Below are 17,217 nucleotides of genomic sequence, written 5' to 3' on the forward strand. Positions count from 1 at the left end.
AGTTGGATGACCTTGGAGCCTCTGTCAGGTTCAATTTAATTATCTGTAAAATGTATCCAGTAATGTCACATATTGCTCAGGATTTTAAGAATAAAATAATATATTTGCTGTGTACATTGTAAATCTTAAAGCATTATTATGCTTTAATGCTTGTTGCTACTGCCACCATTGCCACCACCACCACTACCACCACCACCACCATTTTCATTCTCATCTTCCTCATCATCTTTATGACTTGTTAGCAGAAAAGAGGCTCAGAGACTTTCTGCATATTTTTTCTCTATAATTCCTTTTATGTTCCCAAAAGTCAACTGTCCAGATCTTCTATATTTTGAAAAATTCTCTTTTATTGTGGTTATTAATAAAACTAGAGGGAAAATGACTCTTTTTCCCAAAGATGAAAGACTTCTCACATGGGCAAACTATAGGAGCAGAATAAAATTGTGATTTCTTTGGTATCAGGAAGTTCCAGGGAAAGAAATCTGTCTCTTAACATCTTTTCTCTCCCCTCTAAAACTCAAATTATTAAATCAATAATCAATCAATAAACCTTCTCAAGTCCTTACTATGTGTCAGTAAGCACTAGGGATGCAAAAAGAGACAAAAATAGTTCCTACCTTCAAGGAGCTTTCAATCTAATGATATTAGAGACCTAGTCTAACCTTCTTATTTTACAAATAAGGAAATTAAGACCCAAGGAAAGTGGGATTTGCTCAAATTCATGCAGGTGAGATTGTAACCCGGGTTCTTTTACTTCACACCTGTCAGTTAATGCTAGACCTATATAGATATTTTCAGAGAACTAAGCCTTACTTCTTATATCTTCCTCTTTTTTTTTTTGCTTGGCTGTCTCCACTCTTTTCTTCTCCCTTCCTTGATTTTTAGATCTTGTTCTCCTGTTGACTAATCCTGTCTGGACAAGATTAACTCCTAAGGTGCTATTTAGATATAAGTTGAAGTTGACAAAGATGTTGACTTTGGGAATGTCTTTCTCCAACACCATCCCCAGTGTGAGAACCTCAGATCTGCAGTAGCCATCTCATTTTCCAAAGCTATTTTATGTAAATGACTATTTTCCTCATGTATCTGGTATATGATGAACTTTCAATTGCCTCCGCTCTCCCTAGATTCTTTGGAGCCCTTCTATTTACCTTTGTATCTTAAACTTAAAAAAAGAGAAAAAAAAGAAAACTCTCCCAATTTGGCTTTCAAAACCTTTCTCCTTGGTTTAGCCTAACTATAATGATTTTGGCAGTCACTTTCTATACCATCATGGAGATTTTTTAGACTAAGATTTTTTAGCTTAGGAATCTCTCTTCCCTTTGGTCACTACTCTCATTATCTGATTCTTTACTTGAAGAAAATTTGCTACTAGAGAATAATAAGAAATTTCTTTCTCTATTTTATTTCCTGGCAAGCTTCTTGGATTCTCTTATTGAAATCCATTTAACCTCAGAATCATAAAGATATAAACTGCCATGTTCCCATTTACATATATCCAGTTTCCAGTCACAGCCTCCCTCTGAATTTAGGTTTGCTTCCATGTTTTAATCTGGTAGTATTCAGACCAAGTTTCTGTATCAGGGTAAAACAGAGACATACTTTCATGTCAATAAATAACTGACTCTTTGATTGCCTTCCTTTCTATTTATTTCACCTGCCCAATTTATCACTGAATCACAGGATTATAGAGTCATCTGAAAATGAGAGACTATCCTATTTTTTGAGATATTGACTACAAGTGAATAAGAACCCAGAGAAGAGATAACTCAGTTGAGATTTTTAATATGTTGAAGGCTTCTTAGAGGAGGAGAATCTAGGTTCAACCATGAAAAATGAATAGAATTTGAAGTGGATAGTGAATTCTAGATAGAAGAGCATAAGCAAATTCATAGAGATAGGGATGAGTAGAGCAGTTGGGAAACAGCAGAAACCACCATCCTGACTGAAGGATAGCTTAGTTTTTGGGGAAAAAGAAAATGAGATGAGATAGATAAGGTAGGGGCAAAATTTAATAGAAAAAAGGACATTAGGCAATAACTGAAAAATTGATCTAAAGTCTTGCTAAAACTACAAAATTCCATCTTGAGAAGAGTCTAGCCTTCCTTTTCTCTATTCAAATCTGATTCTACCTTATCCATCTCATTTTCTTTTCCTTTACTCATCAGTACTAAGCAGAACCTTAGTATTGTTCCATTCATGATGGTTTCTTTGCTATCTCTCAATACATGCACAAAAACTAGGTTTGTCTTTTGTATCTCAAGGGTTTACTTAATGATTAGCATTTTGTAACTCTTTGTTGTTGTTCATCATCTCCAACTCTTCCTGACCCCATTTGTCATTTTCTTGGCAAATGGAGTGGCTTTCCATTTCTTTCTCCAGCTCATCCTACAGATTAAGGAAGAGGACTCTCCTCAAGATGGAATTCTGTAGTTTCAGCAAGGTAAACAGGGTTAAATGACTTGCCCATGGTCTCACAACCAGCAAGTGCCTGAGGCCAGATTTGAGGTCACCAAGAAGGAATCTTTCATACCTTAGGTCCAGCAATCTTTCCACTGGACCATCTAGCTTCCCCCTGGTACATTGTAATTATTTAATAAATGCTTGATGGTTGATGGTTTTAACTTCTAAAATTCATAATGGAGAAAGTAATCAAATCTACTGTATTCTTAAGAAAGAGAGGTTTTAAGAAAAAAACATAAAATTGCTATAGTTTGCACTCTAGCAAGTTTTCTGGCCTTGAACACATTTCCTTGATTCATGACCAAACCCTCATTTAGACAGAAAAGCCAGTTAAACAAAACAACTCATTTACCAAATGTAACAGTTGAATGAAAGAAATACAAAGTGCTTACAAGTGTACCTTCCTTGATTCTACAGATGTATCCCATAAAAACCAGGTGGTGGCAACTGGGAATTTTGAAGAAGAGCTAGATAGCAGAGATACAGGATTGTGGAATTGCAACTTTTGGCAATAGACTGTGGAATGAAGATGTATGATGAATTATTCAGTTAGATTAAGTAGCAACTACAGCCTTCCCATCCCCACCCCAACTCCATCACTCTGAAAGTGTTATCTGCTTTTATTTTATATCTCAGGATTTAATAAGACAGAGTGAAAATGATTTATTTGAATACTAAATATAGTGCCACACATAACAGGAAATCATTCAACATTCATAGCAAATGCAAGAAAACAGAATTAAGTTACATCATCTTGCCAAAAATTTGTGGTAGTGGTAGGGGATGAGGAATTAATTGTTGGCATCTGAGTAGGACCCTAACCTTCTTCTAGCAATCTGTGACTTTCTCTTAAGGTCTGCAGATGATGTCTGTTAGGCTAAAGTACTAATTATTAGAGCCAAGGGTCAACACTGAAGTGGCAATATGGAAAACAGCAAATGGTTTAGTTGAAAATTTTAACTTTATACTCTCTTAACAGAATCTGAATTAGTACTTTTTTAGAAGAGGTAGTCAATTCTTATCCTGCAACTAAAGAAAAAAATATTTTTCTCTTCTGCCTAAAGGTCAACTCTTGGATCCTTTTTTCCTAAGTCTTATTAAACATTTTTCTTTAAGACACAAGACCTCTTTAGGGACTAAAATAGGAGTAGAATGTTTCATTATGGTATACAAAATGTTTATTAGCTAATTGTTTTGTCATTCACTCTCTCCTGGAGTCTCTTTTCTTCTTTCTCTCAACATTTTCCTCATATGATCTCATGGTTTTAAATACTAATATTTTAGGGCTGATGTGAAGTCCTATACTTTCAGCCCTGACCATTCATTCTCTCTAGTGGTGGACCTATGTGACTGACTACTATCCCCTCTATTTCTTTCACCTCACCCTGGCTGCACCACTAGCATTTTCAAAATCAGCATTGTTCAAAACAAATAGATTTTCCTTTTGAAGTTACTATTTGTCACCATTCACTAAATCTCCCACTTTTGAAATATTTTAGTGTTACCTTTGACTCATCCTTTTTTTAAACTTCATCTCCTCTTTTCTGAATAACATATCTTACCTCCATCCTTTTCTCTATTCTCAGTGCCACCACACAAATATAGACCCTTATCATTAACTCCTTGTTCTATCCCAAGAGAATCTGTCATTCTTTGCCAATAAAATTCTATCCCAAATCAATAAGTAGCTATTTAGCACCTACCCATGACCTAGGTTAAACAGTAGTCAACTAACCAAACTTCATGCATTCAGTTGCATTTTTTCAAACCCTTCCTTCACACTATTTTATATATATATATATATATATATATATATATATATATATATATATATCTGGTTATTTCTTTGCTCAGATCCCTTAAGTGTCTGTCACTATTAATGTTTAACCAAGGAATGTTCAAACTCCTTTGTCTAATATTCAAGACCCTCCAAAGCCAGATGTTATTCTTTCTTCCCAGTTTTACTGCATACCATCGTGCTCTCACATATTCTGCATGCCCACCAAAATGGACAGCTGAATGTATTTATAAAAGATGGACCCAGGTGTAATAGAATACAGAGAGACACTATTTCAAGTGAGGCTGAGGTTTATGGATTGTTAAAGTTCAGGAGTTCTGAGCTTCAGTTGAGATAAAGCCAATTCAATGACTGGCACCAATATGAGGAGTCCCCATGTGTAGTGATATGAATTTCTTGGGAGTGAACTGGTTCAAATAAAAAAAATGAAATGTTCTGAGTAATGTTGAAAAAGGTTCTGAATCATTCAAACCTTATATCACTGAACAAAGCAGGCATATTTAAAACTGACAAATTATGAATTCAGTAATCAGAGTGGATCTTAGTTATCAGCAGAAACATCGATAATATTTTTACAACTCCTATTTGAAAAGGAACATGAATCTGACAGGATAAGACACAACTTCTGGCCCATTCTTTTCTGCAAAATTTCTAGCAGGTATTCATCTATTGGGAGTAAAGACTAGCCCCAAGTCTCTGTGGCACATTGTTTAGGTTTTGATGGTTTAGAATGGGCATAAGCTATCTTGAATCTTTTTTGTGCTTTAGTATAGGTGGAAACATACTTCAATTTAGTTATATATTTCCCAGGTATTTCCCAACATCTTATGTCAGATGATCGATAAATTGGCAATCATAGCTCACACTTTCATAATCATTCAGTTTTTAAAGCTGCAAAATTCTGTGTTCTACCTTAAAAAAAAAACCTCTCATTTTTTAAAATGAGTCTTTTCTGATAACTCTTCTAGCATTGGTCATTTTCAAATATCCTGAATAAGGCAGACAGCTGCTCTGTCCTACACAGAATGAAGAGTTTAAAAATCATTACTTAGACTTTCCATTTTAGCTCAGCAGGGCCACCCAAGTGACATTTGCAGGGGGAAAGAATCAACTTCCAGCAAATTAGCAAACTTTACCACAAATGGAAGTATCCAATTGAATATTTATGGCAAATAAAAAATTGAAAATATATTGAAAAGGGGATTGCTTTGTATTGTTGGCATGCTTAATAAACTAAAAATCAGGGTGGTGTTTCAAAAGGGAATAATTAACATTTTATGAGTAATAGTGCAATGCTGTTTATTATTATTAAAGGGAAAAAAAAGACAAATGCTTCCATCATTCAATCCTGTGTTCTCTGCAGCTTCTATTTGCAAAGCGTTCAAATATCATGCTGGAATAGTATCATTTTTTAAATCCTAAACAGAACCGGGACCAGGAATCAGAAGACTTAAGTTCTTGTACCAGCTTTTATGATGCCTTACTGGGTGACCATGGACAAATTTCTTGAAACTATAGAACTGATGAAATCATAGTTATAAAACAACAATGGACCTTGGAAATAATCCATTCCAACTCCTCATTTTTCAGACATGGAAACTGAGGCCCAGTGAGATTGTGCAATTTGTTCAAAGTCATACAAATAATAAGCAGGAGGTGAAATTTGGACCTAGGTCTTATAAGAAGATTCAGGTTCCTATAATGTTCAAAAATGAAATTAGACAAGTCATGTGCTGCTAAGTGGTTAACTGATCTCCAATAAGTTCACAATATATTGTTAAATTTTATCAGTATTATTAATGTTATTTCCATCACTTTTTAAAATCTAGAAAAAATATATATGTATATATATATATATATATATATATATATATATATATACATATACACATACACATATAAAACTTTAAAGTATTTGCCTATTTTCTTTGCTCACTCTGACAATTTAACAATTTAACAATCACCTCCAGAACATTCTTGGAACAGGACTTAAAAACTGGGCAAGATATGGAGACCATGCAATCTTCTCTACTCCCTACCCCATCCCCCAAAACGTAACCTTTTCAATTGCCTACAGTCTTGAAGCATGAAGTGAGGAAGATCTAGGTTTGAATCCCATATAAGCAATTTCAAGTTGTGTGACTGTAACCCAAAAAGCTGTCTAAGCATTAGTTTCCTTACTGTAAAATGTAGATAATAACAGTTCACAGGGTTTGTATCATAGATTTAAAACTAGGAAAGATCATTGCTATGATATTAACTTTAAAACTTCACTCACAACATTCTGATCAATCAATAAACATTTAAGGCCAATTCTACAAGGTGATAGAGACATAAAGACACAATCTCTTTTCAGAAGATTGTATTTCTTTTTTTTCATAAAATTATACTTCAAGGGGAAAATTGTAAACAAGCACATAAATAAATATAAAGAGGACAAATACAAACAATTACAAGAAGTTAAATATTTTGAGAGGAAGAATAATGATAGATTGGGAAAAACTTTATGAAGAAAATGCTACTTGAGTTTGTATCTTTAAGAAAGAGGGATTTTATGAGGTGGGGGTAAAGAGTTAAACAGCACTTAGGTGGTGCAATGGACAAAATACTGATCCTGAAGTCAGGAGTTCAAATCCATCTTCAGATAAATATTTGAACATTTGAATGTCTTCATGTTTGAAGAACAGTCAGGAGACCAAATTAAATGGATTGCAGAGTACAAGAAGGGAAACAGCTAAATGAATATGGAAAAATACGTTGCAGACAGGTAGCAAGCCACTTAGCCCTATTATCCTCAGTTTCCTCATCTGTAAAATGAACTAGAGAAGGAAATGGCAAACCAATCTAGGATCTTTCCCTAGACTCCAAAAGAGGTCATGAAGAGTCAGAAATAATTGAACACAGAGAGAAATCACCTACATTGCAAGGAGGATGACTTGTATTAGGAAACAGAGGATAGAGCATCATATATAAGGAAGAATGAGAAAATTAGTTTGACTGGATTGCAATATGTGGGAAGGGGAATCATGTCCAGTCAGACTGAAAGGATGAGTTATTAAATTCATAATATCTTAGGGTCAGCAAACCCCTATTCCAGAAAATTGAGAAATATGGAAAAAGAATGGTTGCTGGGAATCCTTCATTGATTCACCCACAGTATCCAGTGGTAAACTTTCTGACAACATACAGAAATGGCAAAGCCACTTGCAAGACAGCTCAGTCTACCCTTGGATAGCTCCAACTGACAGTAAATCTTCACACCAAGTCAAAAATCTACTTCAATGAAGTTTCTATCCATTACTGCTAATTACATCTTCCTGACTGTGTCTTTTCCAATAATCTTAACTTTGCTACTGAAGGAGGAGGTCAGACATTTCAAGGTTTTTAATAATTAGATGAGTTTGCAGCTACATTCTCCTGTATTCTCCTTGTAACAAAAGACTCATACTTTTTCCAAGTCACTTTTTAAAAAATAATAGTTCAATAGATTGTTAAGAAACAGAAAAAATAGTTGCCCAAAAAAGTAGGTTCAATCCATGACAATGAACTTGAAGACAATTGGAAGAAGGTTCATTTCCTGAACAGAAAATATTTTTTTCCTACTATAAGCATTTTGGTATATATATGGGACTATTTTTTCTACCTTGCACATCCTTGAGATATATAACCCAAATCAATTTTTATAAAGTGTGTTCTGAAGATGGAAGCAAGAACAGGTCATTGAGAATGAATTTAAAAGCATCACCCAATCTTGGAAGATGAGCATTAGAAGTGCCAAAGTTCAGAATGAACTGAGGCTAGTGAGAAAAGTTAAGAACAACAACAAAGAAGGTTGATAGTTACGTTTGATCAAAAAGGATTATCTTAGAATTTATAGGACCATTGTTCCTGAGGGATAAAATGTTAACAACTGACAACAGAGAGAAGAAATGAATGCTTCATTCCACAACCTTTGAAATGGAAGGGAAAAAAATAAAAATGGCTGACAGAAAATTGATAAGCAAGATAAATAAGAAAAAAACAAAGAAAGTTTATTTTAATCTAATTGAACTCAATTCAACAGGCAATTATTAAGGATAAGGCACAGTGTTAGGTACCAGGTATAAAAAATAAAGGAAGAAGAGAGGTTTATATTATATTAGGATCTTGTACTGTATAAACAGTTAAGCATATACATGATGACTGGAGTATCTATCTTCCCCACTTGATTGTCCTGCCTCCAGTATCTATTTCAAATCCATCTCCACTTGGTTGCCAAAGTGATTTTTTAATGCAGGTCTGGTCATGTCATACTTTTTTTCAGTAAAGATCTATGATTCTCTATTTTATGTTGTATAAAATATATACTCTTTGACATTTAAAACCCTTCACAACCTGTCCACAACCTATCTTTCCATGTTTATTTAGCTCTTTCTCTTCTCATACTCTACAATCCATTTAATTTGGTCTCATGACTGTTATTCAAACAAGAAGACATTCAAATGTTCAAAATTACATTTCCCACTTACTTATCTATGCTATGATCATTTTCCATGTTTGTAATGCATTCTCTCCTCTCTTCTCTCTCTAAGAATTTCTCCTTTCAAATCTCTTCTCAAACACCACCCTCTATAACTGCCAGGATCTTCCTTCCTCCAGCTTCCTTTCATATCTCTATCCTATATGTATTTATGTGTATGTCATCTTTCCTGATAGAATTGAAGTTCCTTTAAAGATATGGACTGAAAGACTTGAATAAGTTCTTAACGATTGAAAACAAAGCAAGAAACAATGGTTGGAAATATCAGACACAAAATGATTTCCCAGAAATTAAAATCATCCCTAAGTGGAATGGGCTATCTCAGGAATTAGTCATTCCCCCTTTACTAGAGATCTTTAGATCTTTAAACAAAGGCTAGATGATTATTTCTCAAGTATGGTGTAGGGATGCTTTCTGAGGCATAGATTAGATTAGATAATGTCCCAGGCTACTTTCCAATCTGCAATTTTGCGACTGTGAGTCTGCCATGCACTTTATAGTTTTCACTTTTCTGTTTCTTCTCAAACACCCTTTGTGGACACATTTTAGTATCCCTTTTTACACAGAAGACAACTAAAGCTCAGATTTGCCCAAGGTCAATCATGTAGGAAGTGTTAGGCACTAGAGTTGTGATCTTCTGGGTGCTCATCCATTGCAATTTCCACTATGCCAAAGTATTTTAATAGAGCTTGTCTCTTCAGCATTTGATACTATTTGATACAGTTTGCTTCAAAAACTTAATCCTGTCATGGAAACTTCTGTGTTGTTCTCTATCTTAAAGCAATGGTGTCTTCTTACAATTCCTTAGGAATGAACATTTATATCCTCCCAATAAGACACTCCAGGGTGTGTATTATGGTCAAAGAATGACATGCCTTGGCAGTTAATGGCATTCAGTCAAAACTACTAGGGCATGTCATTATTAGGTCATAATATACACCCTGGAGTGTCTTACAGCTTAATTGTTCCCTCTTCCATCCTAGAAACTAGCAAAAGACATATTTTACTAATGTTTCTGCTTTGTTAATGAGTCCAGAATGGTTTTACACATGTGCTCCCTATCAACCATATACCCTGTAAGAAACCAGGACACACATTTCCCAATGTTTTATTTTGAAACAAAAAATTTGGTACAAATTTGATATTTTTCAAAGTGCAGATTCTATATATTATGGCATCCTAAATCCAGAGACTGCGAAGAAACCATATCGTTCTCCCTTCTGTCAATGCTCTTGGTACTCATTTGCCACTCAGAGACTGTCTCTCTTCTGAGACGTCTAATTACAAGGTAGTGAAATTCTCCTTTAGATTGGTGTCCAGGCTAGACTATTGTCAAACTTCCGAACATATTTTTCCTTGTGATCTTAGGGAGTATTTAAACTTCATCTTCTCACCAATGAAAAGCCAATTCATGAACTGTGATACACCACCCTCAGGTCCTGGTCCTTTTATCCTCTATTCATTTAAGTTTTCCATCAATACTTTAATTTAGAATCAGAATGTTAAGTTTCTCAGAGAAATGTAATCAACCTCAGCTATAGTCCTGTGTATAGCTACTAGATAATAGGGAGTGCTGTCTGTTCATACCAACATCAGGTGTAAGTCACTCATGGAAAGAACCACTCAGCTATTCAGCATAGGTTCATATAAGTACCTTTTCTAGGTGAATAGAGAGATAGCTGAACTTGTGAGTAGTTCAGTAGTTCTGGAGGAACCCTTCTAATGAAGTGGGCAGCTTGGAGTCCCCTCTTCATCTATAACTTCCATCCTATTACTAGCCCCACCCAGCTTGAACCCAGAATATTATGATGAGTACATTGTGGCTACATCTCTGATCTCCATTATGACTCAAGGAGAACTACAGCAATTTGTTTTATAGTATAACATGCCAAATCTTGAACACTGGTAATGGTGGTAATGTTACTTTTGCAGATATGTATATATATATATACATATGTGTATGCATGTGATACTGTTGCTGATGATGTTTGACCTTTGTTCTCAAAGAAAACCAGGACATCAGAGAGGTGATGTTAAGAAAAGCAAATGATTTAGCTTTGATGAGGGGCTGTGCTATATCACCCTCACTTTCTCCTCCAGAACTATCTGGGTTCAGGTACTAGATATGAATCTGAATGACTGGAGATGACCCTTGATACCAGGCAATCAGTATTAATGTCCAAGGTCACACAAGACAGATTTGAACCCTGGTCCTCCTGACACTAGGGATAGTGTTCTATCTACTGCTACCCCTGTGTGTATTCATGGATATGCACATATTATACAATATATATTTTACATACACTTAGAGTATATATATATATATATATATATATACATAAACACATTTCTAATTATTAAAACCCAACTTACACAATCATTGCTAATTCTTCAATTGATCAATCAACAAAGCTTTTTAAAGCAACTGACCAAATACGAGGAATTGTGCTAGACACTAGGGATGTATTCTGCTAAAATGACTAATGTGAAAGTAAAGAGTCTTAATATTTGAGGTAATCAAGCAAGGCTTCTTGAAATAGGTGTCACTTGAGTTGAGCCTTGAAGGAGTTCTAAAGGTAGAGTAATGATGGAGAACACGCCTGATGTAAGTCATGGCCGACACCTCCTATTCTGTAAATTTACATCAGCCATGATTGGATTTGGTGACTAATACAACTTTGATTCTCATTCTCTGGATTTCCCCACCATACCTCAACTGCCTTTTCATCCTGGAAGTTCTCCTATTCCTTGAGGTTTTTGTCTCATTTGACACTCTCCGACTCTTGTGACTACCTTCTCCCATTAGTGAGTTATTTATGCCAATTGTCAGTCAACATTTATAAATTGCATATTATATGTCAGACACAATTGAGGATTGAAATATGAAAAAGACAGTCTTTGTCATCATCAAGCTTATGTTATAATGTGAGAAAACAGCCTCCAAAGGAAACTGGAAAGTGGAGGGGAGCAGGACATTAAGAAAAAGTCATAGAAGTCCCCAGGTAGTATAGTCAAGTAAAGAATGAGGAGATGTGTGCTCTGAGATCCCTCCTTAAATGGTGTTTTTTGGAATTCATGACCTGAAGAACTGAGGGTAGTGATGATGTAGAATACAAGGTTACTTGAATCTTGGAAGATAAGGCTTTTCCTAAAAAGAACTTCCTGGGGCATGTTGTGTAAACTGAGGCAGACATTCCCTTGAGAGAATATAGATCTCTTTCTCCCCTAAAAGGGAGATGCCCAGCAAAAACAAAGACTAGTTCTTGAAATTTAAATTTTCCTTTCCTCTAAAGGGAAGAAAACCAAAGAACAATGACGACTGTGAAATTAAAGAAAGCATTTTTATTAAACAGAAAAGCAAATCACGTGCATAAGGACTGAGCCTATGGTGACAGTCCATCAAGTAATTGATGGGCAAAGTTTATATACCTTTTAAACAAAGGAAAGTAAGAAATTTGAAGGGGAAAGTGGGCTTAGAATGGAATGAGTCTATGAATTCAAGTAAATCAAGGTATATATTTTCACAATTGAGAAGTCAGAAAAGTTACAATGTAGTGAAGATAGATTAGAAAAAAATAAATGAATTCCTCATGGAATCTTCTATTTTGAGGAAAGAACCAAGTCAGCTAAACTCTCTGTTTTGGACTTGGACTTTGCCACCATACTCCCTATTCCCTTTCTATTTTTCAGCTCCTTTATATGTCTTCCTTGTTGAAATGTAAATTCCTTGGAGGTAGGAATTGTTTTTCTGTTTGTGTCCCCAATGCTTGGCAGAGTACCTAGAACACAATTAAAAATTTAAAATGATTGTTAATTTGATTTGATTTGATCCGGAGAAAATATTTTTCTATAGATTTATCTATAAACCACTCAAGGATATCTGTCTGAAGTACAAAATCTGTTTCTGTAAGAAACAGAATGAGAACATCTTTCCAACATAACTAATATAGGAATATGTTTAACATGATTGTACATGTATATAAATTATATCAGATTACTTATTGTCAAGGGAGGGTAAAGGGGAGGGTAGTAGAAAAATATGAAACTCAAAATCTTATTAAAAAATGAATGTTGCGATGTACTGGATAGAGCACTGGCCCTGGAGTCAGTAGGACCTGAGTTCATATCTGGCCTCAGACACTTAATACTTACTTAGCTGTGTGACCTTGGGCAAGTCACTTACCTCCATTTCATTGCAAAAATCTTTTTAAAAAGCATGTTGAAAACTATCTTTATGTATAATTGGAAAAAATGAAATTTAAATTTAAAAAAAGAAAGAATGAGAAGATAGAAGAGGAGGACATAATATAAGATATATAGAAAGGAATCAAAAATAGGTGTTGAACCCCATCATGGAAAGTTTAAAAAAAATCTATAGGATGTCATTATCAGTAACTGATACTTCCTGAGTAGGGGCATGACACTGTATTAGGGTCTCTTGGGCTCTCATAATCAAAGAATGGAGATAAGACTAATGAACATGAAATCAATTTAGTAATATAAAAATCTATAAAAAATGACTTGAATGTACTATGAGAGAAGTAGTGAGCTGGACATTGAATTTGAAAGGTAGAGCTTAGTTTACATTAACATAGAAAAGCTTTCCAGAAGGAGTGAACCCAGAGCAATGAATGAAAAGGAATCCAGTCTACTTTCTGACATAATAGAAATACTCCTTCTGGTAAAACATTTTGCTTCTTTGGTTTTCACTTTAGACATTTCCAAACTCCTTGTTTTCATCATCACTACCTTTTTGCTTTTCAGAAGAATCATGGAAAGCAGGAAAGGTAATAGAAGATAGGTGACTGGCAAGTATTGTCTTGACTTAAATGAAAAAAAGGCAGACTTCACAAATGAGAGACTCATGAATTAGGCATCAATCTCCAAAACTCTAGAAAATCCTACATTATTTGGTAATGATTTTTGAGCACTTAGAAATGGAAGCTTTTGTCATTAGCAAACAGTATGAGTTCACTAGGAACTTGTTATTGACATCATTTCTTTTGATGAGGTAATTATGTGATATAGGTAAGGTAAAGGTATAGACCTAGTATATTAGAATTATAACTAGACATTTTACAAAGTCAACTCATATTATCTTCTTGGGAAAGACAGAAAAATATGAAAAGTAATTTGATGGTGGTAATAACTGCTTGAATAACACAAAGTGTCTTTATTAAGGTATGGATGCCAAAATGGAGGAAAGGTTTAAGTAGAAGGGTGCAGGACTCAACCTTCACCTCTGCCCTATTTAGTATTTTCATCAGTAAATTAGATTACAACATGAATAACATGCTTATAAGATTTGCTAATGGTACAAAATCAAGTAGGGTGTAGCTAAAAGAACTCAATATGCTTAAAGAATGACTCAAGTCTAATAAGATGAATAGCAAAAAAAGGAACAGAAGCTGCTTATCTTAATAGTACTTCCTGAAAAGAAAGTTAAATATTTTATGTGACCAGAAATAATGTCAAAATAGTTTGTGCAAGCTTAGGCAGTATTAATATGGAAGATTGTCATGAGAATGGAATGTTTTATATATTGTCAGATAGTCACTGTATCAGATGCTTCTATTTAATTGTCTTTCCATATGAAAAGGAAGGGTTTTATTTAAGGGAGAGAAGGATCCATTGTTTTATCATAAATAACTGAGATGTTAAGTAAAAGGATATCAATAAAAGATATTTTTAAATGTAATGTTCAGAAGAGGGATATAAAATAAAATATTCCAACAATATTTCATGATGATCAGAACATAGAAATTCCTGGAACCACTCTAGATTTGAGAGCCAGACCCCTCAAGATGGACTGAATGATCCATGATCAGAGGAAGGACCAAGGCTTTATCTTCCTTGCTCATGTGAAGCACAAGCTCTGATCTGTCAACTTCACCAAGCACCATGTCTACATTAAAAGTATCCTAAAGAACATCATCCATGATCCAGGCAGAGGGGTTTCTCTTGCAAAAGTAGGTCAGAATTGCTCATTGTTGCTGAAGGCATCCATAACAACCAGTTTGTGTAATGTAATAAAAAAAATTCAACTCTAACATTGGCAATGTCTTCCCAGTTGGCATGGTGCCTGAAGGAACTGTAGTAAACTTTCTTGAAGAAAAGCCTGAGGATGGGAGTAAGCTTGCACATGCTTCTAGAAACTTTGATGTAGTGATTTCCCACTATCCTGCAATCATGAAAAAATGGGTGATGCTACCTTCAGGCTCTAAGAAAGTGATCTCCTCTACAAACAGAACTGTGGCCAGAAGAGGCCATGTTGATAAACCCATCCTTAAAACAAGTTGTACCTACCAAAAATACAAGGCCAAGAGAAACTGCTAGCCTGGCATCTGGGGTATCTGGCCATGAATCCTAAGGAACATCCTTTTGGAGGAGATAATCACCAAAATATTGGAAAACCATCTACCATTCAAAGAGATGCCCCAGCTGGAAGAAAGGTCATTCATTGCTACCTGGGGTACAGATCCATTCCAAGGTACCAAGATTGTACAGGAGAAGGAGAACTAAAGGACAAAATCTTGACAATAAAAATTATTTTGGAAACCATACACGCACACACATACACGCACACACATACACACACACACACACACACACACACACACACACACACACGTGAAAAGAGAGATTGAGAGAGAGAGAGAGAGAGAGAGAGAGAGAGAGAGAGTTTCCAAGAGGATGAGGCCTCAAAACTGTTCCTTCCATTTAAGAGGTACTACTTAGCTGTATTCAAGGGCAGGTAGGTGGCATAATGGATAGAATACCAGATCTGAAGTCAGGAATATTCATTTTGGAGTTCAAATATGGCCTCAAATATTTAATAGCTGTGTGACTCTGGGATAGGCATCTGATTCTTCTTGCCTCAGTTTCCTCATCTGTAAAATGAGCTGGAAAAGGAAATAGCAAATCACTCCAGAATCTTTGTCAAGAAAACACTACATAGAGTCACAAAGTTTAAAACACAACTGAAAAAGACTGAACAGCAACAATTACAACTAGTTGTATTCAAATATTTGAAGGGCAATTATGCAGAAGGAATGATTTTTTTTCTATATAACTTCCTAGGATAGAACTAGGTAGAAGTTGGAAACTCAGTGGCAAAATTTAATAAAGAATTTTTTTTAGGTTTTTTGCAAGGCAATAGGGTTAAGTGACTTGCCCAAAGCCACCCAGCTAGGTAATTATTAAGTGTCTGAGGCCAGATTTAAACTCAGGTATTCCTGACTCCAGGACTGGTGCTCTATCCACTGCACCACCTAGCCACTCCAAGAAAGAATTCTCTATACATTGCTGAAATGCAATGAAATGTCTCATAAAGTAGTGAATTTCTCATACCTCAGTATTTTTTAGTAGAGTTTGTATAATCACTTGTAAGGGAAAGGGATATTATTGTGATTTCTACTGGTAATTAGACTAGATGTTGTCTAAGGCACCTTCCAACTCATACACTCTATCATTTTCTGATTCTTCTTAAGTTAGATAAAGTTGGAACTAACATACAGAGAATTCTCAAAACTGACTGGTATGGCCAAAGGTTCTGATGAAGTGATTTTCCTAGTAGGGCTGTTGTTGTTTGTCTTCCATTCTTGAATAGGACCACGACATCAGGGAAGTGATGCAATGACACATGGAGGGACCTAAAATCCACTAGATGGAGGCAATCATAATGGAGGTGACAAAAATCCACACAAGTTCTGCAGCTCTTCTCTTAATGATTTCACAAATATTGTATCCACCCCTATTATGAGCATGGTTTAGGGCCCATCAATTAGAGGTGTACATCAATTTAGCCTCCGAAGTCATTATCTAAAGCATACTTTATTTCTAAGCTATACAAAATTACTAAACATCTTACTAGACTATAAACATAAAATTTAAGAAAAAGCCAGTTACTGATAGTATTAATAAAAAGTGTAATTCATTTAAAAATTTTAACTTTATAACTCAAGGTTAAAGTATTGGTTTCTTAAGGGGAAAAAAACAGAGGGGAGGCAACCAGAGAAGGTAGACAATACCAGTTTTGATCTCTAGATTGAGAGACTATGAAATGTGATGTACAAATACTAGCCTTCCAAAGATCAATGTGTTATTCAGTGTCAGAGCAGAGTCAGTGTGTTAAGTAATGAAGAAACTGGAAAAACCATCCCTTTGAAGCATCCCTTGGCCCTCTCTCTATACACAATCTATAGAGATTTTACATTTCATTGAGATTCTCCTCTAATCAAGGTTACCAAGTTCAGCAGTCAACCGCACTGAACCCTTTTATCAGTCCTATTTGGTAATTATGAACTATTTGCCATTATACAGTATGCTAATTCTTAGACTCCTACAAACAGCTTAATCAATTGAGTGCATTTTATTATTTTCTAGTCTAAACATTACAGCCTTACATGAAGTATCTGAGATCAGTAAATTATTCTAG

General features: G+C 35.1%; 1 long non-coding RNA gene and 1 pseudogene across 1 annotated transcript in view; one reads left to right on the top strand and one right to left on the bottom strand.

The window, feature by feature from the left end:
• Positions 1-12,152: 12,152 nt before the first annotated feature.
• Positions 12,153-17,217, bottom strand: part of LOC141489968 (uncharacterized) — a 209,365-nt gene continuing 204,300 nt past the window's right edge. The window contains exon 5 of the long non-coding RNA XR_012469033.1: positions 12,153-12,559. This is a non-coding gene — a long non-coding RNA (uncharacterized LOC141489968). The remainder of the gene's footprint in view (positions 12,560-17,217) is intronic.
• LOC141487888 (large ribosomal subunit protein uL2-like) lies at positions 14,594-15,302 on the top strand (annotated as a pseudogene).

Source organism: Macrotis lagotis, chromosome 5 (assembly GCF_037893015.1).
Source record: "Macrotis lagotis isolate mMagLag1 chromosome 5, bilby.v1.9.chrom.fasta, whole genome shotgun sequence".
Lineage (NCBI taxonomy): Eukaryota > Metazoa > Chordata > Mammalia > Peramelemorphia > Peramelidae > Macrotis > Macrotis lagotis.